Source organism: Oncorhynchus masou, chromosome 27 (assembly GCF_036934945.1).
Source record: "Oncorhynchus masou masou isolate Uvic2021 chromosome 27, UVic_Omas_1.1, whole genome shotgun sequence".
NCBI classification, from domain to species: Eukaryota; Metazoa; Chordata; class Actinopteri; order Salmoniformes; family Salmonidae; genus Oncorhynchus; species Oncorhynchus masou.
Window position 1 is genome coordinate 5,164,139 of NC_088238.1, and position 24,375 is coordinate 5,188,513.

Here is a 24,375-nt window from a genome sequence, read left to right on the forward strand (position 1 = left end):
CACCCACAGTCAACAGGGCTTCTGAATCAAGTGCACCCACCGTCAACAGGGCTTCTGAATCAAGTGCACCCACAGTCAACAGGGCTTCTGAATCAAGTGCACCCACAAAAATAAAAAATTCAAGAAGCGCAAAACTTCATCGTTGTCTTTTCTCCAGAAAGGTCAGGAATGACTCGACTAGTAATGCCTTTAAGACCAACCAGTTGATCTGGATCGACCGCTTGGTGACCACTGCCTTATATGAACTGTGAACACGTACAAGCACTGAAATTGTTGCGTGATGCTGTTGTTCCGTGTAACTTTGTTTCTGTAAAAACAGCCTGGCTCCTCCTCTCCTACCTGTATGAGGTGCAGCAGGGTGGCCTGGAGCTGGCTCTTAGAGAGGCCCCTGGGTTGGGGGTCGTCAGGGGCCTGTGGGGCCAGGAGGGCTGAGGGAGGATTAGGGCCAGGGGGGCAGTGGGTGTCCCCAGAGGCTTTGGCCTGGGGGCGCTTGGCCTGGGAGAAGACACTGGGGGACAGGAGCAGGGTAGTTGCCACCGTGGCTGGGATACGCTGGGGGGAGATCACCTGGAGACAGAGAGGAGATGGTTAGAGACAGAGACCTTACTTCCACAAACACAGATCCCTCCCTGTGCAAAACCACTCCAGCACTTTGTTACAGTCCTTTGAGTCAGATAGGATATATATATATATTTAGCATGTTACAGTCCTTTGAGTCAGATATATATATATACACATTTAGTATGTTACAGTCCTTTGAGTCAGATAGGATATATATATATATATATATATATATATTTAGTATGTTACAGTCCTTTGAGTCAGATAGGATATATATATTTAGTATGTTACAGTCCTTTGAGTCAGATAGGATATATATATTTAGTATGTTACAGTCCTTTGAGTCAGATAGGATATATATATTTAGTATGTTACAGTCCTTTGAGTCAGATATATATATATATATTTAGTATGTTACAGTCCTTTGAGTCAGATAGGATATATATATTTAGTATGTTACAGTCCTTTGAGTCAGATAGGATATATATATATTTAGTATGTTACAGTCCTTTGAGTCAGATATATATATATATTTATTTCTTACCTGGAACTTCTGAGTAGCGGTGCCTGCAGAGTTCTTGTCAGCCAAACTGTCCAGAGACCTGGCTGTAGAATGAGCCGACTGCTGGCCGTGCTGCCCCATGGCTGGGGGGGCTGAGGGGGCTAGAGGGGCTGGCTCGTGGAAGCGAGGAGCCAGGTTAGAGGAAGGCCTAGTGGGCTCCGGGACCAGACTCTGCTCCTGTTGAACCAGCTGCAGCCTCTGGAGCAGCTCATGGGGGGAGACGACACCGGTTAGCTGCCCCGGCTGGGGGGGAGCTGGCAGGGGTTGGAGGTATAGGGGCTGGGGGTTCTGGAAGGGGTGGAAAGGGTGACAGGGCTGTGACTGAGGATGACCAGGCTGGGGTTGGTGGGGAGGTTGAGACTGGGAGGGGTGTGAGGGCAACATGGGGACCAGCATCTGGGGGGGCTTGGAGGGGCTGAAGTACAACGACCGGGCCTGGTGAGGCGGGAGGTGATGGTGTTGAGAACCAGGGAAGCCCAAAGCATCCACCAGGACAGGCTGAGGATGGGCAGACTGGAGACCAGGGATGAGAGGAGGAGGACGAGGACAACAGGGAGCGGAGGTGGTCATTGAAGGGGTGGTGGAAGTGGGCTGGTTCTGGAACAGTCTCTGGATGGGGTCTTGTCTGGTCTGATGGTGGAGGACAGAGGGGATCCGTTCTCACGCAGTCTGTTCTCGGGTGACTCGAGACGGGCTGGAGCTGCTCCATAGGACCTCCTCTCTGGAGCTGCTCCATAGGACCTCCTCTCTGGAGCTGCTCCATAGGACCTCCTCTCTGGAGCTGCTCCATAGGACCTCCTCTCTGGAGCTGCTCCATAGGACCTCCTCTCTGGAGCTGCTCCATAGGACCTCCTCTCAGGAGCTGCTCCATAGGACCTCCTCTCTGGAGCTGCTCCATAGGACCTCCTCTCTGGAGCTGCTCCATAGGACCTCCTCTCTGAGCTGCTCCATAGGACCTCCTCTCTGGAGCTGCTCCATAGGACCTCCTCTCTGGAGCTGCTCCATAGGACCTCCTCTCTGGAGCTGCTCCATAGGACCTCCTCTCTGGAGCTGCTCCATAGGACCTCCTCTCTGGAGCTGCTCCATAGGACCTCCTCTCTGGAGCTGCTCCATAGGACCTCCTCTCTGGAGCTGCTCCTGAGGCTGGGAGGAGGCGGCGGCATCCTTCATGAGCTTCTGGAAGGCAGGGCAGTGCTGCGGGGGGCTGCTACCTGAGATCAGACCTCCTTCCTGGGCCTGGAGATGGAGCTGGGCCTGGACTGGGTCGTCGTAGGACAAGGGCGGACCACCGCGGGAGGCGGACACCTCCAGGCTTCCCCTGGGGCTGGGACACTGGACCTCCTGACCCAGCCATGGGAGAGACCAGCTCTGCTCTGGGCTGCTGTACACCAAACAGAGTGGCCAGAGAGAGAGGCCTGGGCTCTCCTCGACCATCCTAAGAGAGGAAAAGGGTGATGGAGAGAGAGAGGTGGTGTGAAACAGAAAGGAGAGAACATAAGGAAAACAAACAGTAGAGCCGAACTGTGAAACCAGGTCAACACTGTGTTAGACATCAGCAATTTGACCATTAAAAAACACCCAACTAATTCACAGGGTGGATAAACCACATTTAAAAATCGACTTATTTCCATTGTGTTGAATAAGGTGAAAGGCTCTGTGTACCTGAACAGGCCTCTCCTGTAGCCCAGGCTGGGGATATCTCTCCATAGGTTTGACAGGGATGGGTTTGATCAGGCTGGGGTTGGCATTAAGGACACTACACCCTCCTATCTCTTTAGGCTCTGGCTGACCACCCTGAGAGGAGAGACAGAGAGAGACAATAACAGGACATTGATGTCCGTTCATTTAACCCATTTTCATACATGGCGCATTCAGGAATACATTAGTATGCAAACATTATGCTACAGCAGCAGACATCGTATTTCCTCAGAATAACATTAAATCACAAGGCTGCAGGCTTGTTATATGCTTTAGTGCCCCCTAGTGGTAGTGGTGTGTTAGTACCATGTCATAGTGGTAGCATGTGGTGTAGACTTTACTGTGAAATGCTAACTTTTACAAGCCATTCATTGTCTTAACTGCATTGTTGGTTAAGAAAATATTTACTAAATAAACTTAAGTAAAAAAATGTTTAAAAGTAACAAAATAACGAGGCTATATACAGGGGGTACCGGTACTGAGTCAGTGTGGAGGCTATATACAAAGGGTACCGGTACTGAGTCAGTGTGGAGGCTATATACAATGGGTACCGGTACTGAGTCAGTGTGGAGGCTATATACAGGGGGTACCGGTACTGAGTCAGTGTGGAGGCTATATACAATGGGTACCGGTACTGAGTCAGTGTGGAGGCTATATACAGGGGGTACCGGTACTGAGTCAGTGTGGAGGCTATATACAGGGGGTACTGGTAAAGGGGGAGACCTAGTCAGTTGTACAACTGAATGCATTCAACTGAAATGAGTCTTCCTCATTTAACCCCACCCCTCTGAATCAGAGAGGTGCTGGGGGGGCTGCCTTAATGGACGCCAGGGAACACTGGGTTCACTGCCCTGTTCAGGGGCAGAACGACAGATATTTACCTTGTCGGCTCAGTACAGAGTAAAATGTGCGGTGGTAGAGGTTAGTCGGTAATCTGCACATGTAGGTAGGAGTAGAGTGACTAGACCGTAAACAGCGAATAGCAGCAGTGTAAAAACAAAAGGGGGGAGGGGGGGGGGGTGAATCAAATAGTCCAGATGGCCATTTTATCAATAGTTCAGCAGTCTTATGGCTTGGGGGGAAAGCTGTTAAGGAACCAAGGGACGTGAAACTCAACCCGCTCAACTACAGACCAGGCAATGTGAATGGGGTCCGGCCCTCCTTTTCCTGTAGTCCACAATCATCTCCTTAGTCTTGCTCACATTGAGGGAGAGGTTGTTGTCGTGGCACCACACTACCAGGTCTCTGACCTCCTCCCTATAGGCTGTCTCATCGTTGTCGGTGATCAGGCCTACAATCTACCACTATTGGGTCGTCAGCAAACTTGATGGTGTTGTAGTCGTGCTTGGCCACGCAGTTGTAGGTGAACAGGGAGTACAGGAGGGGACTGAGCACGCTCCTCTGAGGGACCCCGTGTTGAGGATCAGCGTGGCAGATGTGTTGTTGCCTACCCTCACCACCTGGGGGCGGCCCGTCAGGAAGTCCAGGATCCAGTTGCAGAGGGATGTGTTTAGTCCCAGGGTCCTTAGCTTAGTGATGAGCTTTGAGGTGACTATGGTGTTGAACGCTGAGCTGTAGTCAATGAACAGCATTCTCAAATAGGGGTTCCTTTTGTCCAGGTGGGAAAGAACAGTGTGGAGTGGGTCTAGGGTTTCTGGGATGATGGTGTTGATGTGAGCCATGACCAGCCTTTCAAAGCATTTCATGGCTACGGGGCGGTAATCATTTAGGCAGGTTTCCTTTGCTTCCTAGGGCACAGGGACGATGGTGGTCTGTTTGAAACATGTTGGTATTACAGACTCAGTCAGGGAGAAGTTGAAAATGTCAGTGAAGACACTTGCCAGTTGGTCCACGCATGCGCAGAGTCCACGTCCTGGTAACCCGTCTGGCCCCGCGGCCTGTTTAAAGGTCTTGCTCACATCGGCTACGGAGTGCGGTCTTAGCACCAGCAGCGGTTTGTAGACGGCGATGAGAACGCTCTTGGTAGACAGTGTGGTCTACAGCTTATCATGAGGTACTCTACCTCAGGCGAGCAATACCTCGAGACTACTTTAATATTAGGCTTACAGTGGGTACCTACCTTGTCATAGTGGTAAACACATACAGTGGGGACCTACCCTGTCATAGTGGTAAACACATGCAGTGGGGACCTACCCTGTCAGTGGTAAACACATAGTGGGGACCTACCCTGTCATAGTGGTAAACACATTCAGTGGGGACCTACCCTGTCATAGTGGTAAACACATACAGTGGGGACCTACCCTGTCATAGTGGTAAACACATGCAGTGGGGACCTACACTGTCATAGTGGTAAACACATAGTGGGGACCTACCCTGTCATAGTGGTAAACACATTCAGTGGGGACCTACCCTGTCATAGTGGTAAACACATACAGTGGGGACCTACCCTGTCATAGTGGTAAACACATACAGTGGGGACCTAACCTGTCATAGTGGTAAACACATACAGTGGGGACCTACCCTGTCATAGTGGTAAACACAAACAGTGGGGACCTACCCTGTCATAGTGGTAAACACATACAGTGGGGACCTACCTTGTCATAGTGGTAAACACATACAGTGGGGACCTACCCTGTCATAGTGGTAAACACATACAGTGGGGACCTACCCTGTCATAGTGGTAAACACATACAGTGGGGACCTACCCTGTCATAGTGGTAAACACATACAGTGGGGACCTACCCTGTCATAGTGGTAAACACATACAGTGGGGACCTACCCTGTCATAGTGGTAAACACATACAGTGGGGACCTACCCTGTCATAGTGGTAAACACATACAGTGGGGACCTACCCTGTCATAGTGGTAAACACATACAGTGGGGACCTACCCTGTCATAGTGGTAAACACATAGTGGGGACCTACCCAGTCATAGTGGTAAACACATACAGTGGGGACCTACCATGTCATAGTGGTAAACACATACAGTGGGGACCTACCCTGTCATAGTGGTAAACGCATACAGTGGGGACCTACCCTGTCATAGTGGTAAACACATACAGTGGGGACCTACCCTGTCATAGTGGTAAACACATACAGTGGGGACCTACCCTGTCATAGTGGTAAACACATACAGTGGGGACCTACCTTGTCATAGTGGTAAACACATACAGTGGGGACCTACCTTGTCATACTCATTGCGTGCTTTGGTCAGCATCTGCAGGATGTCCACTCCTTGTCCCTTCCCAGGGTCCCCTGCTGCCTCCAGGGCTCGAGGAGACACCAAGCCCCCCTGACCCTGTTGACCCCGCTGGGCTAGGGCCTGTTCCTGTTTCGTCAGACTGAGAGAGGAGAGGTTAGAGGTGAGTGTCGTTTGGTACGTGTGTGTGTCGGTCAGTGCTGTGCTGTTGTGAACTGGCAATGGTAGTGCACACACACACACACACACACACACACACACACACACACACACACACACACACACACACACACACACACACACACACACACACACACACACACAGACACACAGACACACAGACACACAGTGTGTTTTAGTGCAGGGACAGTGTCATGGGGACACAGAGAGAGAGGGTGGGAGTGTGTTACTCACTACTTCATAAGCTCTGCGATGCGCTGGCAGTCCGCCTTATCATAGAACCAGATGCCATAGATAGCTACTAGAGAGAGAGAGAGACAGAGAGAGAGACAGAGAGAGAGACAGAGAGAGAGACAGAGAGAGAGAGAGAGAGAGAGAGACAGAGAGAGAGACAGAGAGAGAGACAGAGAGAGAGACAGAGAGAGACAGGTCACAGGTCAGTCAATGGCCATAACGGAGGCTCCAATCTAAATCCAGATAAAACAGTGCAGCAGCGACGTCAACATCAGACCCCTCAGACACAGAGCCACGGCTAAATACACGAGCTTGAGCCACGGGAGTCGAGCTGGAGCCACGGCTAAATACACAAGCCGGAGCCACGGAGTCGAGCTGGAGCCACGGCTAAATACACGAGCTGGAGCCACGGCTAAATACACGAGATGGAGCCACGGCTAAATACACGAGCTGGAGCCACGGCTAAATACACGAGCTGGAGCCACGGGAGTCGAGCTGGAGCCACGGCTAAATACACGAGCTGGAGCCACGGCTAAATACACGAGCTGGAGCCACGGCTAAATACACGAGCTGGAGCCACGGCTAAATACACGAGCTGGAGCCACGGGAGTCGAGCTGGAGCCACGGCTAAATACACGAGCTGGAGCCACAGCTAAATACACGAGCTGGAGCCACGGCTAAATACACGAGCTGGAGCCACGGCTAAATACACGAGCTGGAGCCACGGGAGTCGAGCTGGAGCCACGGCTAAATACACGAGCTGGAGCCACGGCTAAATACACGAGCTGGAGCCACGGGAGTCGAGCTGGAGCCACGGCTAAATACACGAGCTGGAGCCACGGCTAAATACACGAGCTGGAGCCACGGCAGTCATTGCACAGACATCACAAAACACTGGGAGAAAGGAACCAAAGTTAGTGCACGTGTTTGTGTGATCCAAAGTCTAAAATAACCTGAACGATGAATGCCGGCGACTGCTGAGCTAGGTTCACTGCTGTGTGTGTGTGTGTGTGTGTGTGTGTGTGTGTGTGTGTGTGTGTGTGTGTGTGTGTGTGTGTTTTGGCAGGTTCTCTGATGCGTTCCTTCCTGGAAGGCAGGCAGAAGAGGAATAGAGGCTATGTCCCAATCATCTCTTTCCTCTCAAAGAGTGCACTTGTTCACTTCACTTAACTGATTTTAAAAATGAAATATGGTATAAGTACTGGTATAAGAAATATGGTGGAAACTCCCACTAGGCCAAGCCTCCAACCAATACAATGCTTGTAGATGTGCGAAGCAGTGAACGAGTGAACACTTGAGGGGAATTGTGATATTATGGGACACCCCCCCGACCGTGGAGAAGGTGCTACATATTAACCCCCCACCGTGGAGAAGGTGAGACATTAACCCCCCACAGTGGAGAAGGTGCCACATATACCCCCCCCACAGTGGAGAAGGTGCCACATATAAACCCCCCACAGTGGAGAAGGTGCCACATATAAACCCCCCACAGTGGAGAAGGTGCCACATATAAACCCCCCACAGTGGAGAAGGTGCCACATATAAACCCCCCACAGTGGAAAAGGTGCTATATATAAACCCCCCACAGTGGAGAAGGTGCCACATATTAACCCCCCACAGTGGAGGTGCCACATATAAGCCCCCACAGTGGAGAAGGTGCTACATATAAACCCCCACAGTGGAGAAGGTGAGACATATTAACCCCCCCCCAGTGGAGAAGGTGAGACATATTAACCCCCCCAGTGGAGAAGGTGAGACATATTAACCCCCCCAGTGGAGAAGGTGAGACATATTAACCCCCAGTGGAGAAGGTGAGACATATTAACCCCCCAGTGGAGAAGGTGAGACATATTATCCTTGGCCAGCTCTCCCGCTATCTCTCTCAGAATGACCTTCTTGATCCAAATCAGTCAGGTTTCAAGACTAGTCATTCAACTGAGACTGCTCTTCTCTGCATCACGGAGGCGCTCCGCACTGCTAAAGCTAACTCTCTCTCCTCTGCTCTCATCCTTCTAGACCTATCGGCTGCCTTCGATACTGTGAACCATCAGATCCTCCTCTCCACACTCTCCGAGTTGGGCATCTCCGGCGCGGCCCACGCTTGGATTGCGTCCTACCTGACAGGTCGCTCCTACCAGGTGGCGTGGCGAGAATCTGTCTCCTCGCCACGCGCTCTCACCACTGGTGTCCCCCAGGGCTCTGTTCTAGGCCCTCTCCTATTCTCGCTATACACCAAGTCACTTGGCTCTGTCATAACCTCACATGGTCTCTCCTATCATTGCTATGCAGACGACACACAATTAATCTTCTCCTTTCCCCTTCTGATGACCAGGTGGCGAATCGCATCTCTGCATGTCTGGCAGACATATCAGTGTGGATGACGGATCACCACCTCAAGCTGAACCTCGGCAAGACGGAGCTGCTCTTCCTCCCGGGGAAGGACTGCCCGTTCCATGATCTCGCCATCACGGTTGACAACTCCATTGTGTCCTCCTCCCAGAGCGCTAAGAACCTTGGCGTGATCCTGGACAACACCCTGTCGTTCTCAACCAACATCATGGCGGTGGCCCGTTCCTGTAGGTTCATGCTCTACAACATCCGCAGAGTACGACCCTGCCTCACACAGGAAGCGGCGCAGGTCCTAATCCAGGCACTTGTCATCTCCCGTCTGGATTACTGCAACTCGCTGTTGGCTGGGCTCCCTGCCTGTGCCATTAAACCCCTACAACTCATCCAGAACGCCGCAGCCCGTCTGGTGTTCAACCTTCCCAAGTTCTCTCACGTCACCCCGCTCCTCCGCTCTCTCCACTGGCTTCCAGTTGAAGCTCGCATCCGCTACAAGACCATGGTGCTTGCCTACGGAGCTGTGAGGGGAACGGCACCGCAGTACCTCCAGGCTCTGATCAGGCCCTACACCCAAGCAAGGGCACTGCGTTCATCCACCTCTGGCCTGCTCGCCTCCCTACCATTGAGGAAGTACAGTTCCCGCTCAGCCCAGTCAAAACTGTTCGCTGCTCTGGCCCCCAATGGTGGAACAAACTCCCTCACGACGCCAGGACAGCGGAGTCAATCACCACCTTCCGGAGACACCTGAAACCCCACCTCTTCAAGGAATACCTAGGATAGGATAAGTAATCCTTCTCACCACCCCCCCTTAATGATTTAGATGCACTATTGTAAAGTGGCTGTTCCACTGGATGTCAGAAGGTGAATTCACCAATTTGTAAGTCGCTCTGGATAAGAGCGTCTGCTAAATGACTTAAATGTAATGTAAATGTAATATTAACCCCCCCCCCCCCAGTGGAGAAGGTGAGACATATTAACCCCCCCAGTGGATAAAGTGAGACATATTAACCCCCCCACAGTGGAAAAGGTGCCACATATTAACCCCCCCCCCCCCAGTGGAGAAGGTGAGACATATTAACCCCCCAGTGGAGAAGGTGAGACATATTAACCCCCCCCCCCAGTGGAGAAGGTGAGACATATTAACCCCCCCCCCCCCCAGTGGAGAAGGTGAGACATATTAACCCCCCCCAGTGGAGAAGGTGAGACATATTAACCCCCCCAGTGGAGAAGGTGAGACATATTAACCCCCCCCCCCCCAGTGGAGAAGGTGAGACATATTAACCCCCCCAGTGGAGAAGGTGAGACATATTAACCCCCTCCAGTGGAGAAGGTGAGACATATTAACCCCCCCACAGTGGAGAAGGTGAGACATATTAACCCCCCCCCGCCCCCAGTGGAGAAGGTGAGACATATTAACCCCCCACAGTGGAGAAGGTGAGACATATTAACCCCCCAGTGGAGAAGGTGAGACATATTAACCCCCCCAGTGGAGAAGGTGAGACATATTAACCCCCCAGTGGAGAAGGTGAGACATATTAACCCCCAGTGGAGAAGGTGAGACATATTAACCCCCCCCAGTGGAGAAGGTGAGACATATTAACCCCCCCCCCACAGTGGAGAAGGTGAGACATATTAACCCCCCCCCCCAGTGGAGAAGGTGAGACATATTAACCCCCCCAGTGGAGAAGGTGAGACATATTAACCCCCCCACAGTGGAGAAGGTGAGACATTAACCCTTTCTCCTACTGGGACAGCGCTCATCCAGGATGATTCCTCACATCCTCGGAACGGAAGACACACCGCTAGATTCCAGGAAGAGGTGGCTGGGCTGCGTTCAGCAGAGCACAACATATTCCACTATCGAGACACAGTGGGGTTTCCTACAGCCATTATATTAAAATGCTCCCTCTTTATCAGTCATGACTCATGCCAGACCACGTTAACTTCTTGGAAACTGTGATGACTTTTACCGAGTGGAATCATCATGGACGAAATCAAAGATAAAATACATGAAGAAAAAAGTCCTGTGTTAAATCTCCTCGTGATGTTTAGTTCATGATTCATGACATCGTTTATGGACGAAGTGGAGGTTCTGGGTTCTGTCACCATGACCGCATTACCTTCTTAGTCTAATAACTAGTCAGTGGAGCCAACGTCAATATTACAGACAGATACGTGCTATGAGAAAGCACAACATGTCTCTGTGGCAGTTACCCAGGGTGAGGGGCAGGCTGGAGCCCCATTCATTAGGAGGTGGGGTCGAGGGGTTATGGAGACTCTGCAGCAGTGGGAGTTGGAAGCCAGGCCCCTACTCTACTCAGCGTGACTGAGACAGGAGCCCCGTTGACAGGCAGACTAGGAACACTTCTCCTGTCACCATCACAGTGAGAACTCAGGCAGCCTCAAATAGGCCGCGTAGGAAGATAACGCTCAGGCACGGCGGTCGGCCAAAGAAAAGGAGGACAGGGGTGAGATAAGAAAGGAGAGAGAAAGGAGGGAAGAGTGAGGTGGGGCGACAGGGCGGAGACTGAGGGACTGAAGGCCAGCCAGTAGACTAGAGCATGTTGACTCCTGACTGACAGAGAGACAGACGACAGTGAGAGAGTAACTGAGTCAGTGAGGACAGCGGGTCTGAGTAGCTGGATCTTAAGGTTGGAGCTGCTACTGTGTCCGTCTGCCTGCCTGCTGCCATCCTGTCTGCCCCCTGAGCTGTGTGCCCTGCACTGCCCTGCCTGCCTGGGGCTGTGGAGAGCCAAGCTAAAGGTCACCGCCTGGAAAAAGGACCAGACAGACACTCCAAGCCCTGGGAAATTTAAGAGCCAGCGAGGGCAGCGAGGAGAGAGATCTCTGGAGGAGCTGAGGAGAGACCACTTGGCTTAGTAGCTACAGGGGACTACTCTGGTTAGACTCATATACTACTCTCTCTGGGAAGGACTGAGACATTACCCAGCCTCACACCAGACAGTCTCTCTGAGAAGACAGTACAGAGGACAGACAGGAGACTGGTATCTCAGCAGTACCAGAGGACAGACAGGAGACTGGTATCTCAGCAGTACCAGAGGACAGACAGACAGGAGACTGGTATCTCAGCAGTACCAGAGGACAGACAGACAGGAGACTGGTATCTCAGCAGTACCAGAGGACAGACAGACAGGAGACTGGTATCTCAGCAGTACCAGAGGACAGACAGACAGGAGACTGGTATCTCAGCAGTACCAGAGGACAGACAGGAGACTGGTATCTCAGCAGTACCAGAGGACAGACAGACAGGAGACTGGTATCTCAGCAGTACCAGAGGACAGACAGACAGGAGACTGGTATCTCAGCAGTACCAGAGGACAGACAGACAGGAGACTGGTATCTCAGCAGTACCAGAGGACAGACAGACAGGAGACTAGTATCTCAGCAGTACCAGAGGACAGACAGACAGGAGACTAGTATCTCAGCAGTACCAGAGGACAGACAGACAGGAGACTGGTATCTCAGCAGTACCAGAGGACAGACAGGAGACTGGTACCTCAGCAGTACCAGAGGACAGACAGACAGGAGACTGGTATCTCAGCAGTACCAGAGGACAGACAGACAGGAGACTGGTATCTCAGCAGTACCAGAGGACAGACAGGAGACTGGTATCTCAGCAGTACCAGAGGAAACGTGGTCTAAACGTTGTCCCCTCGTAGCAGCTCCACAACACCACTACCAGACTATCGTCTCAGAGGGACGATGTTGGGCAGGTTGTTCCAGCGTAAACCCAAACATGAGCGTCTTCAAGAGGAGCCGGAGGTTGGGCCAGCCAAGGGGACGCTCATCACAGAGACAGAGATGGAGTACACCTACGTACGACCAGGAGGTAAGGACAACCTCAAAGACTTGTCATATGTCTGTGTCCCAAATGGCACACTATTCCTTATAGAGTGGCCTGGTCCTGGTCACACGTAGTGCACTATAAAGGGAATAGGGTGCTATTTAGAACGCATCGGCTCTGGTCAAACGTAGTGCACTATAAAGGGAATAGGGTGCTATTTAGAATGCATAGGCTCTGGTCAAACGTAGTGCACTATAAAGTTATTAGGGTGCTATTTAGAACACATAGGCCCTGGTCAAACGTAGTGCACTATAAAGGGAATAGGGTGCTATTTAGAATGCATAGGCTCTGGTCAAACGTAGTGCACTATAAAGGGAATAGGGTGCTATTTAGAATGCATCGGCTCTGGTCAAACGTAGTGCACTATAAAGGGAATCACTAGCCTACGTCAAACTACTATCCCCCATAGTAGAAAAGTTGACCTATTCTATTGTCAGCTCGTCGAGAAAGAAATATGGCCTATTCCAAACAGACTCTGGGACAGCTGTGGGACGATAGATCCCAGATTCATACCACCAGTAGGCCTCGGATACATTCGACCGGCTATTATCAACCATTATTTCTTCCCATTACCAGCGCAGCAACGTGCACAAGGCAGCAGGCTACACACGGATGTTCCTTCCATAATGCAAATAGCGGAGAAAACACTATTGTCAAAAAGGGCAATGCACATGAGAGCGGCTCCATGTGACAGAGATGAAAATATGTGTTAGAAGGAGGGGAGATCTAATATGCAACAACGAGCACGGGCTGCTAATATAACCAGGACTGTGCTTTTGGCTACTGGACAATGAAAGTTGATGTATAAGAATGGCCTCCACAGATGTTGAAGCAAGGTAAGATATGCCTCATAATGTGTTATCAAACACTCAGGTTTCAAAACAATTAAGTATATGTTAAGACAGTGCTCTGTTTGAGATACTGTATATGTTAAGACAGTGCTCTGTTTGAGATACTGTATATGTTAAGACAGTGCTCTGTTTGAGATACTATATATGTTAAGACAGTGCTCTGTTTGAGATACTGTATATGTTAAGACAGTGCTCTGTTTGAGATACTGTATATGTTAAGACAGTGCTCTGTTTGAGATACTGTATATGTTAAGACAATGCTCTGTTTGAGATACTGTATATGTTAAGACAGTGCTCTGTTTGAGATACTGTATATGTTAAGACAGTGCTCTGTTTGAGATACTGTATATGTTAAGACAGTGCTCTGTTTGAGATACTGTATATGTTAAGACAATGCTCTGTTTGAGATACTGTATATGTTAAGACAATGCTCTGTTTGAGATACTGTATATGTTAAGACAATGCTCTGTTTGAGATACTGTATATGTTAAGACAATGCTCTGTTTGAGATACTGTATATGTTAAGACAATGCTCTGTTTGAGATACTGTATATGTTAAGACAATGCTCTGTTTGAGATACTGTATATGTTAAGACAATGCTCTGTTTGAGATACTGTATATGTTAAGACAATGCTCTGTTTGAGATACTGTATATGTTAAGACAATGCTCTGTTTGAGATACTGTATATGTTAAGACAGTGCTCTGTTTGAGATACTGTATATGTTAAGACAGTGCTCTGTTTGAGATACTGTATATGTTAAGACAATGCTCTGTTTGAGATACTGTATATGTTAAGACAATGCTCTGTTTGAGATACTGTATATGTTAAGACAATGCTCTGTTTGAGATACTGTATATGTTAAGACAATGCTCTGTTTGAGATACTGTATATGTTAAGACAATGCATACTGCGCTGAGGAAGACTTCTGTTGACTGTGCATTTTCTGTTTGAGATACTGAAGCAGCGCTTGCGATTTCTGACAGATTTCTATCTGTATGGTGTGATAAATAAGATAGATAATGAATACTGTACACACGCCCCAATTTAATTCCACAAAATTATGCAAATTAACCTATAGACTAATATTCACAACCAGTAAAATGTTTTTTTCTTATCAACGAATAGACTTAAAGCATTATTTTGCAATCGGATGTTTTCTTCTCCTCCCAGACAATTGGCCGGCACCAATTTAGTTTATTTAAATAAATAAATAAATAAATAAATAAAATATAATTATAATATATATAAATATAATATATATAAATATATAAAAATATATAATATAATAAATGATTTTTTTTTTTCATCCAAAAACCGGCTATGACCGGCTAACAGAACCCTTGCTCTCAATGTCACAATGATGTCACAATGATGTCACAGTTGAGACAACATTCTAAATTGGCCTGGCTGGCTCCTCCACCAGCTAATGACCCCATAACCAAATACTTGTTTAGTGATAAGATTCTGTGACCTCTCGTGAAAGGTCATGTTGAGGGACGTGTGGTGTTCTAAACATCACATAAAAATAACTCCGCTATATGTTCTTCACCCCCCGTATAGTTGTGTTTGTGTGTAAATGTCTAATAATTAGACCAAGGAGTCTAAAACGAAGCATTCCACCTGCCTGTCACTGAGAATGGTGTGTATGTGTGTATGTGTAGTGTGTCCCACTTATAAAGACAGATTGGTTTGTATCTAACGTAGTAGGCTGGTTGGCTGGCTGTCTGCTGTTGGCAGGACACTTGCGGTAGAAAACCGGCACAGAGGCACTCAAATCCGGGACTACTGCCACAAAAATACCTCTGAACCATATATGGACCTGTGGGGCCACAGCCACTAGACTAGAGAGGCTCCAGGCTCCTCTCCTCAGGGTACGTGTGTCTGCTGCACTGAGTCTCTTTCTCAGCCTGCAACAGACCTGGGTTCTAATACTATTCGAAGTCATTTCAACCACTTTATCTGGGCTTCATTGAGCTTGTCTGGCTCAACAGATTGATTGAATAGTCCCCAAGCTATAAATCCCACCCATCAGGCACTCCAGCCAGGCTAGGGATACGCTATAAGTTTGTGTTGAAAGATTTCAAATAGTGCTTGAACCCAGGTATGATATGCACTCCCCAAATAGTTCTCATTTAGATGAAGTGCTCCATGATGGGCCAGGATTCCTGGACTAAACCACATGGTAGAAAGTTAGCTGCATCTTCAATCTGTTTAAACTATGCTGAACTCTCCAGTAGTATTGACCATGATTCACGTCCAATCTCTTTTTAGAAATGCAAGTTCTGGTCTCATCAAATGTAAATCTCCTGAGACGTGAAGCCCAGCAGGACTGAAATAAATATGTTCTGGAATGCAAACATCAACATCTACAGGCCTACACCTCAGACACATAGTTCCCATGGCGATGTAAACACGCCTCCTCAGACACATAGTTCCCGTGGGGATGTAAACACACCTCCTCAGACACATAGTTCCCATGGCGATGTAAACACACCTCCTCAGGCACATAGTTCCCGTGGTGATGTAAACACGCCTCCTCAGGCACATAGTTCCCGTGGGGATGTAAACACACCTCCTCAGGCACATAGTTCCCGTGGTGATGTAAACACACCTCCTCAGACACATAGTTCCCGTGGTGATGTAAACACACCTCCTCAGACACATAGTTCCCGTGGTGATGTAAACACACCTCCTCAGACACATAGTTCCCGTGGGGATGTAAACACACCTCCTCAGGCACATAGTCCCCGTGGTGATGTAAACACACCTCCTCAGACACATAGTTCCCGTGGTGATGTAAACACACCTCCTCAGACACATAGTTCCCGTGGTGATGTAAACACACCTCCTCAGGCACATAGTTCCCGTGGTGATGTAAACACACCTCCTCAGGCACATAGTTCCCGTGGTGATGTAAACACACCTCCTCAGGCACATAGTTCCCGTGGTGATGTAAACACACCTCCTCAGACACATAGTTCCTGTGGTGATGTAAACACACCTCCTCAGACACATAGTTCCCGTGGTGATGTAAACACACCTCCTCAGACACATAGTTCCCGTGGTGATGTAAACACGCCTCCTCGGGCAACATAGTTCCCGTGGTGATGTAAACACACCTCAGACACATAGTTCCCGTGGTGATGTAAACACGCCTCCTCAGACACATAGTTCCCGTGGTGATGTAAACACGCCTCCTCGGGCAACATAGTTCCCGTGGTGATGTAAACACACCTCCTCAGACACATAGTTCCCGTGGTGATGTAAACACACCTCCTCAGACACATAGTTCCCGTGGTGATGTAAACACGCCTCCTCAGACACATAGTTCCCGTGGTGATGTAAACACGCCTCCTCGGGCAACATAGTTCCCGTGGTGATGTAAACACACCTCCTCAGACACATAGTTCCCGTGGTGATGTAAACACGCCTCCTCCGGCAACATAGTTCCCGTGGTGATGTAAACACACCTCCTCCGGCAACATAGTTCCCGTGGTGATGTAAACACACCTCCTCAGACACATAGTTCCCGTGGTGATGTAAACACGCCTCCTCCGGCAACATAGTTCCCGTGGTGATGTAAACACACCTCCTCCGGCAACATAGTTCCCGTGGTGATGTAAACACGCCTCCTCGGGCAACATAGTTCCCGTGGTGATGTAAACACACCTCCTCGGGCAACATAGTTCCCGTGGGGATGTAAACACACCTCCTCGGGCAACATAGTTCCCGTGGTGATGTAAACACACCTCCTCGGGCAACATAGTTCCCATGGCGATGTAAACACACCTCCTCCGGCAACATAGTTCCCGTGGTGATGTAAGCGGTACAAGACCCGAGGGGGTTGGAAGCAGTTCGCTGATGCCTTCATATGTTTCACAAGTTATTGAAATGCCCAGTACTGGGTAGGTAGGCTGAATAGTGCAGGGGACTTACAGAGAGGCCAGTACTGGGTAGGTAGACTGAATAGTGCAGGGGACTTACAGAGAGGCCAGTACTGGGTAGGTAGACTGAATAGTGCAGGGGACTTACAGAGAGGCCAGTACTGGGTAGGTAGACTGAATAGTGCAGGGGACTTACAGAGAGGCCAGAACTGGGTAGGTAGACTGAATAGAGCAGGGGACTTACAGAGAGGCCAGTACTGGGTAGGTAGACTGAATAGTGCAGGGGACTTACAGAGAGGCCAGTACTGGGTAGGTAGGCTGAATAGTGCAGGGGACTTACAGAGAGGCCAGTACTGGGTAGGTAGACTGAATAGTGCAGGGGACTTACAGAGAGGCCAGTACTGGGTAGGTAGGCTGAGTAGTGCAGGGGACTTACAGAGAGGCCAGTACTGGGTAGGTAGACTGAATAGTGCAGGGGACTTACAGAGAGGCCAGTACTGGGTAGGTAGGCTGAATAGTGCAGGGGACTTACAGAGAGGCCAGTACTGGGTAGGTAGACTGAATAGTGCAGGGGACTTACAGAGAGGCCAGTACTGGGTAGGTAGACTGAATAGAGCAGGGGACTTACAGAGAGGCCAGTACTGGGTAGGTAGACTGAATAGAGCAGGGGACTTACAGCGAGGCCAGTACTGGGTAGGTAGACTGAATAGTGCAGGGGACTTACAGAGAGGCCAGTACTGGGTAGGTAGACTGAATAGAGCAGGGACTTACAGCGAGGCCAGTACTGGGTAGGTAGACTGAATAGTGCAGGGGACTTACAGAGAGGCCAGTACTGGGTAGGTAGACTGAATAGAGCAGGGGACTTACAGCGAGGCCAGTACTGGGTAGGTAGACTGAATAGAGCAGGGGACTTACAGAGAGGCCAGTACTGGGTAGGTAGACTGAATAGAGCAGGGGACTTACAGCGAGGCCAGTACTGGGTAGGTAGACTGAATAGAGCAGGGGACTTACAGAGAGGCCAGTACTGGGTAGGTAGACTGAATAGAGCAGGGGACTTACAGAGAGGCCAGTACTGGGTAGGTAGACTGAATAGTGCAGGGGACTTACAGAGAGGCCAGGTTCTGAGTAGGGAGGGTTAACAGCCCTGGTACTATGTGGGTAGGGTTAATAGTGCAGGGGACTTACAGCGAGCCCAGGTTCTGAGTAGGGAGGGTTAACAGCCCTGGTACTATGTGGGTAGGGTTAATAGTGCAGGGGACTTACAGCGAGCCCAGGTACTATGTAGGGAGGGTTAACAGCCCTGGTACTATGTGGGTAGGGTTAATAGTGCAGGGGACTTACAGCGAGCCCAGGTACTATGTAGGGAGGGTTAACAGCCCTGGTACTATGTGGGTAGGGTTAATAGTGCAGGGGACTTACAGCGAGCATTCCTGTAGAGCAGGAACGGATCCTGCAGCTGGAAGTCCAGGTCTTTAGTGATGGGTTCAGTCAGGTTCTCCATACTCAGCCTGTTCATTATGGTGAAGCCGTGTCTGGGAGATGCTAGCCTGAGGACAAACAGGAAGGCATGAATAGAAAGAGTTAAACCTCTACAGGAACGGTGTCCATAAACCGGGACAGTTGTTGCTCAATATGCGATAATGTGACTAGACTTTCCGGGACATAGACATGTCTTATAAGGACAGAAAGCTTCAATTCTTGTTAATCTAACTGCAGCGTCCAGCAGCGTCCAGTAGCTATTGTTGGAGCAGAGTGCACAACAACAAAACACTTATCACTGCAACTGGTTTGATACATTCCCCTCAGAAGGTAAACGGGGTACTGATCTGCTCTGATGTGTCATTCTGAGGGGCCCAGAGATAAAATGTAGTGTAGTTTAAATACATTTGTATATTAAAACGTAGGAACTGGCTTTACAGCTGTCTCTGGCTCCACACCTAGCCATCTAGATGTCTTTCTAATTTATTTTATCTTTATTTAATTAGGCAAGTCAGTTAAGAACACATTCTTATTTTCAATGATGGGCTAGGAACAGTGGTTTAAATGCCTTGTTCAGGGGCAGAACGACAGATTTTTACCTTGTCAGCTCGGGGATTCGATCTTGCAAACTTTGGGTTACTACTCCAACGCTCTAACCACTAGGCTACCTGCCGCCCCATTAGCTTTCTTCAGGGAAGCTAATGATCCATCATGTATGACATTCCTGGGTGTGTAAACTTGTATTTTTCATTAGCATAGCATTTTTGTATGTTCTTTATAGTTATGTAATTGAAAATGTATAAATTGACCAATTTGGCACATTTTGGCAAACTCCTGGCTGACTTGATGCAAAATGTTGTGTAGTGAGGTAATTCTTCACTGGATCAGTCTAAATTACACCTTGGCTCCTATGTTAATGTCTGGCCTTTCTCTCGCATTTCAAAGATGGAACAAAACAATTGTAGAAAAACGCATGTTTTTTTTTGTTTATCTTTTACCAGATCTAATGTGTTATATTCTCCTACATTCATTTCACATTTCCACAAACTTCTAAGTGTTTCCTTTCAAATGGTACCAAGAATATGCATATCCTTGCTTCAGGTCCTGAGCTACAGGCAGGTAGATTTGGGCATGTCATTTTTGGTGATTTTTTTTTTTTTTTAAAGGGTCCGATCCTTAATTAAGGGACTTGCCATTACACAGGCCTTATACCAGAGTTAATATTAAAGTACACAGGAGGGAGGCTCTTTACATTACACAGGCCTTATACCAGAGTTAATATTAAAGTACACAGGAGGGAGGTACTTGACATTACACAGGCCTTATACCAGAGTTAATATTAAAGTACACAGGAGGGAGGTACTTGACATTACACAGGCCTTATACCAGAGTTAATATTAAAGTACACAGGAGGGAGGTACTTGACATTACACAGGCCTTATACCAGAGTTAATATTAAAGTACACAGGAGGGAGGTACTTGACATTACACAGGCCTTATACCAGAGTTAATATTAAAGTACACAGGAGGGAGGTACTTGACATTACACAGGCCTTATACCAGAGTTAATATTAAAGTACACAGGAGGGAGGTACTTGCCATTACACAGGCCTTATACCAGAGTTAATATTAAAGTACACAGGAGGGAGGTACTTGCCATTACACAGGCCTTATACCAGAGTTAATATTAAAGTACACAGGAGGGAGGTACTTGCCATTACACAGGCCTTATACCAGAGTTAATATTAAAGTACACAGGAGGGAGGTACTTGACATTACACAGGCCTTATACCAGAGTTAATATTAAAGTACACAGGAGGGAGGTACTTGACATTACACAGGCCTTATACCAGAGTTAATATTAAAGTATACAGGAGGGAGGTACTTGACATTACACAGGCCTTATACCAGAGTTAATATTAAAGTATACAGGAGGGAGGCTCTTTACATTACACAGGCCTTATACCAGAGTTAATATTAAAGTACACAGGAGGGAGGCTCTTTACATTACACAGGCCTTATACCAGAGTTAATATTAAAGTACACAGGAGGGAGGGACTTGACATTACACAGGCCTTATACCAGAGTTAATATTAAAGTATACAGGAGGGAGGCTCTTTACATTCATTACAAGTTGAATAACCAGTGTAACGTGCTAACAGACTGGAAACGAACTGGTGACGCATCAGAGTTTGTGTATTTTCTTAGGAGAACAAGAACGACAGTGGTAATATATGTACAAGTAGGCCTACAAGGAAACAGAAAGGTTCTACATGTTGAAGTAGGCCTACAAGGCAACAGAAAGGTTCTACATGTTGAAGTAGGCCTACAAGAAAACAGAAAGGTTCTACATGTTGAAGTAGGCCTACAAGGAAACAGAAAGGTTCTACATGTTGAAGTAGGCCTACAAGAAAACAGAAAGGTTCTACATGTTGAAGTAGGCCTACAAGAAAACAGAAAGGTTCTACATGTTCAAGTAGTCCTACAAGAAAACAGAAAGGTTCTACATGTTGAAGTAGGCCTACAAGGCAACAGAAAGGTTCTACATGTTGAAGTAGGCCTACAAAGGAACAGAAAGGTTCTACATGTTGAAGTAGGCCTACAAGGAAACATAATGGTTCTACATGTTGAAGTAGACCTACAATGAAACAGAAAGGTTCTACATGTTGAAGTAGGCCTACAAGGAAACAGAAAGGTTATACATGTTGAAGTAGGCCTACAAGGGAACAGAAAGGTTCTACATGTTGAAGTAGGCCTACAAGGAAACAGAACGGTTCTACATGTTGAAGTAGGCCTACAAGGGAACAGAAAGGTTCTACATGTTGAAGTAGGCCTACAAGGCAACAGAAAGGTTCTACATGTTGAAGTAGGCCTACAAGGGAACAGAAAGGTTCTACATGTTGAAGTAGGCCTACAAGGGAACAGAAAGGTTCTACATGTTTACAACCTATTTCCTGGGAGGGATAGTGTGTGTGGAAGTAATCATGGCTCTTCAAGGCTACAGGCCATAATAGTCTACTCAGTGATAACCAATCTGTTCAAAGGGGGGGGCTGACGTAGCTAACCCACTAAGCCCATTATATTTAACCTGATGGAGGCAGGCTTCTCAGGTCACAGCTGAAGTACACACAGAGACCGGTCCCAAATGGCACCCTATTCCCTATATAGTGCACTACACATTTGACTATGGGCCCTGGTTCAACGTGTCGCACCATAAAGGGTATAGGGTGCCATTTGGGATGGACGCCCACCAAGATTCAAAGCTCACAGGGAAGTACATAGAGACAGTAATTAGCGGGCATCGTAAAAGACCCATCATACCTTGTATAGACAAACAGGGTCCCCTCCACGTCAGTCTTCTCCTGCAAAACAACATACAGTAACTGATTCGGGTTGAGTTAATGAAGAGGGATTTGCTTGAACAGAGTCTTCGTCGATCTCTCCTTAACATCCACAGCAAACGGTTACAGAGGCTGAGGGACATGAGGCTTATGAAGCTCTTCTACCGGTGCCATGCTTGTACGTCACTGACTATTTGGACCAATCATTATTTTGGGGTGCTCCTACACCTGCATATTTTATTTATTTATTTGTGAAAGGGGAGGGGTTCACCACCGTCACCCCCCCCACCCCACCCTCAGAACCAAGTGAGCAATTCCACAATAACAGAATGATTCCAAGAGACAGATTTTTCACTTTAAAAATGTACACCAAACAAACAAACAAAAAACTAAAATGACTGCAAAGTTAAACCACACAACTCTACACACAAGCACAAAGAAAACACATTTACTTAAAGGAACAGATGCTAAGTTGGGGAACAGAATGACTGCACAAATAGCAAACACTGTCATTCTGTTAATGGCACCAAACGTTGTACCTTGCATCAAGTAAATGTGTTGTCGTCAAATATTCTTAAAAATCATCCTCATCCATAGAGTTGTATGGTTTAACTTTGCAATCATTCGTTTTTTGTGGCCGATGTCAAATGGCTAGCTAGTTAGCGCTGGTGCGCGCTAATAGTGTTTCAGTCGGTGACGTCACTCGCTCTGAGACCTAGAAGTAGTTGTTCCCCTTTTTTGGAGCGATGGATAACGACGATTTGTGAGTGACTGGTTGATGTGTGCAGAGGGTCCCTGGTTCAGGGCGAGGAGGGGGACAGAAACTATACTGTTACATTTGTTTGGTGCACAATTTTTAAGTGATAAAAATCAGTCTCAACATCATTGTGTTACCTTGGAATTGACCAAATCCAGAAGCAAACACACCAGATTTGGTTCCGGGTGGCTGATATTCACTAACCTAGTTAGCTACCATGTCAACATTTAGTCTGAAAACTGTCAGCTGTTTACAAACTAGTAGCGATGTGATAAATACTCTTGTCCACCACATCTAACAATAATAACTAGCTGGAGGGCAATGTGTACTATGTGCCCCGGTATGTGTGCGTTCGAGTTGTTGACCATGAGTATGACGCGTTTCCATAGGAACCTCTGACTACATTTTGGATCAAGCATAAATTGGCTTTAACATGCACAATAAACGTGCCAAATCTGTGATTTAGCTCTTTTTGTAGGGTAAACATTAGAATAAGTTACCTCAATATTTGAAACAATAGGTGGTAATATCTCTCTAGGAGCTGATCCATTGTCAGTATTGTGAAATAGTTATAAATGTTAAGGAAATGATTGAATGGAGAAAGCTGAGCTCCCTTTCCATCCTATCAGTATAGACACATTGCTCAAACATGCACTTAAAGACTATTTATGTTTGATCCGGTTAATGTGGACGGAGGCTTCGAATGGAGGGTGAGATGCAATTGTGGAGCCTCCAGACAAATCAAGCTCCATTCGATGCAATAATGTGGAAGGCTGCATACATCTCCACATTGACATGATTGGTTGATGTAGGTGGGGGCGGGAGTTCCTGTATAAAACACAAACCCACTTACTTGACAACAGCTCTGCAAAGCGCAAAATGCATGTTTGCGTTGACTTCTGCAGAGGCCGCACCACAGTAAATGCTGTATGGCCACTGCAGACGTCGGATTGACAATGCTGAGCCTTTTAGCGACCTCCTCTCTACATGGTGTTTTAGGAAAGATGCATATTGAAAACACTTCATCCTCAACTCCATCGCAATCGGCCGTAACGGGAGTAAATTAAGAGTTGCTCTGCGAAACTCCATTTGTGAGTCACAAAACGATTCTGACAAAACGCTTGCTGAGCTGTCTCATGTGAGTTTGAATCGGAGCTTCGTGGGCGATATGCCGCCTTCAAAACAACTGGGAACTCGGAAAATAAAAAACTTTCGGACTGGGAAAAATCGATTGGAACGGTCATCCAACTCGGGAACTCCGGCCTAAAAAAAAAATCACTGACGCCATGATTTGACCTTGTATTTTTCAGAGTTCCCCGTTTGAAACGCGACATATTCATTGGCGACATCTCGAACGCAGATAGTGGGTCTGGCATTATTGCCAAGTTAACGTGTTAGTCGGAACTAGATCATGTCCGACTCGTTAATAGGTTGGTTATACACGTGTCGCGTCC

The 24,375-nt window shown here is 47.9% G+C and overlaps 1 pseudogene; it reads right to left on the reverse strand.

Annotated features, from left to right (window-relative positions):
- LOC135515578 (mRNA-decapping enzyme 1B-like) overlaps positions 1-24,375 on the reverse strand; it is a 28,223-nt pseudogene that overhangs the window by 3,193 nt on the left and 655 nt on the right.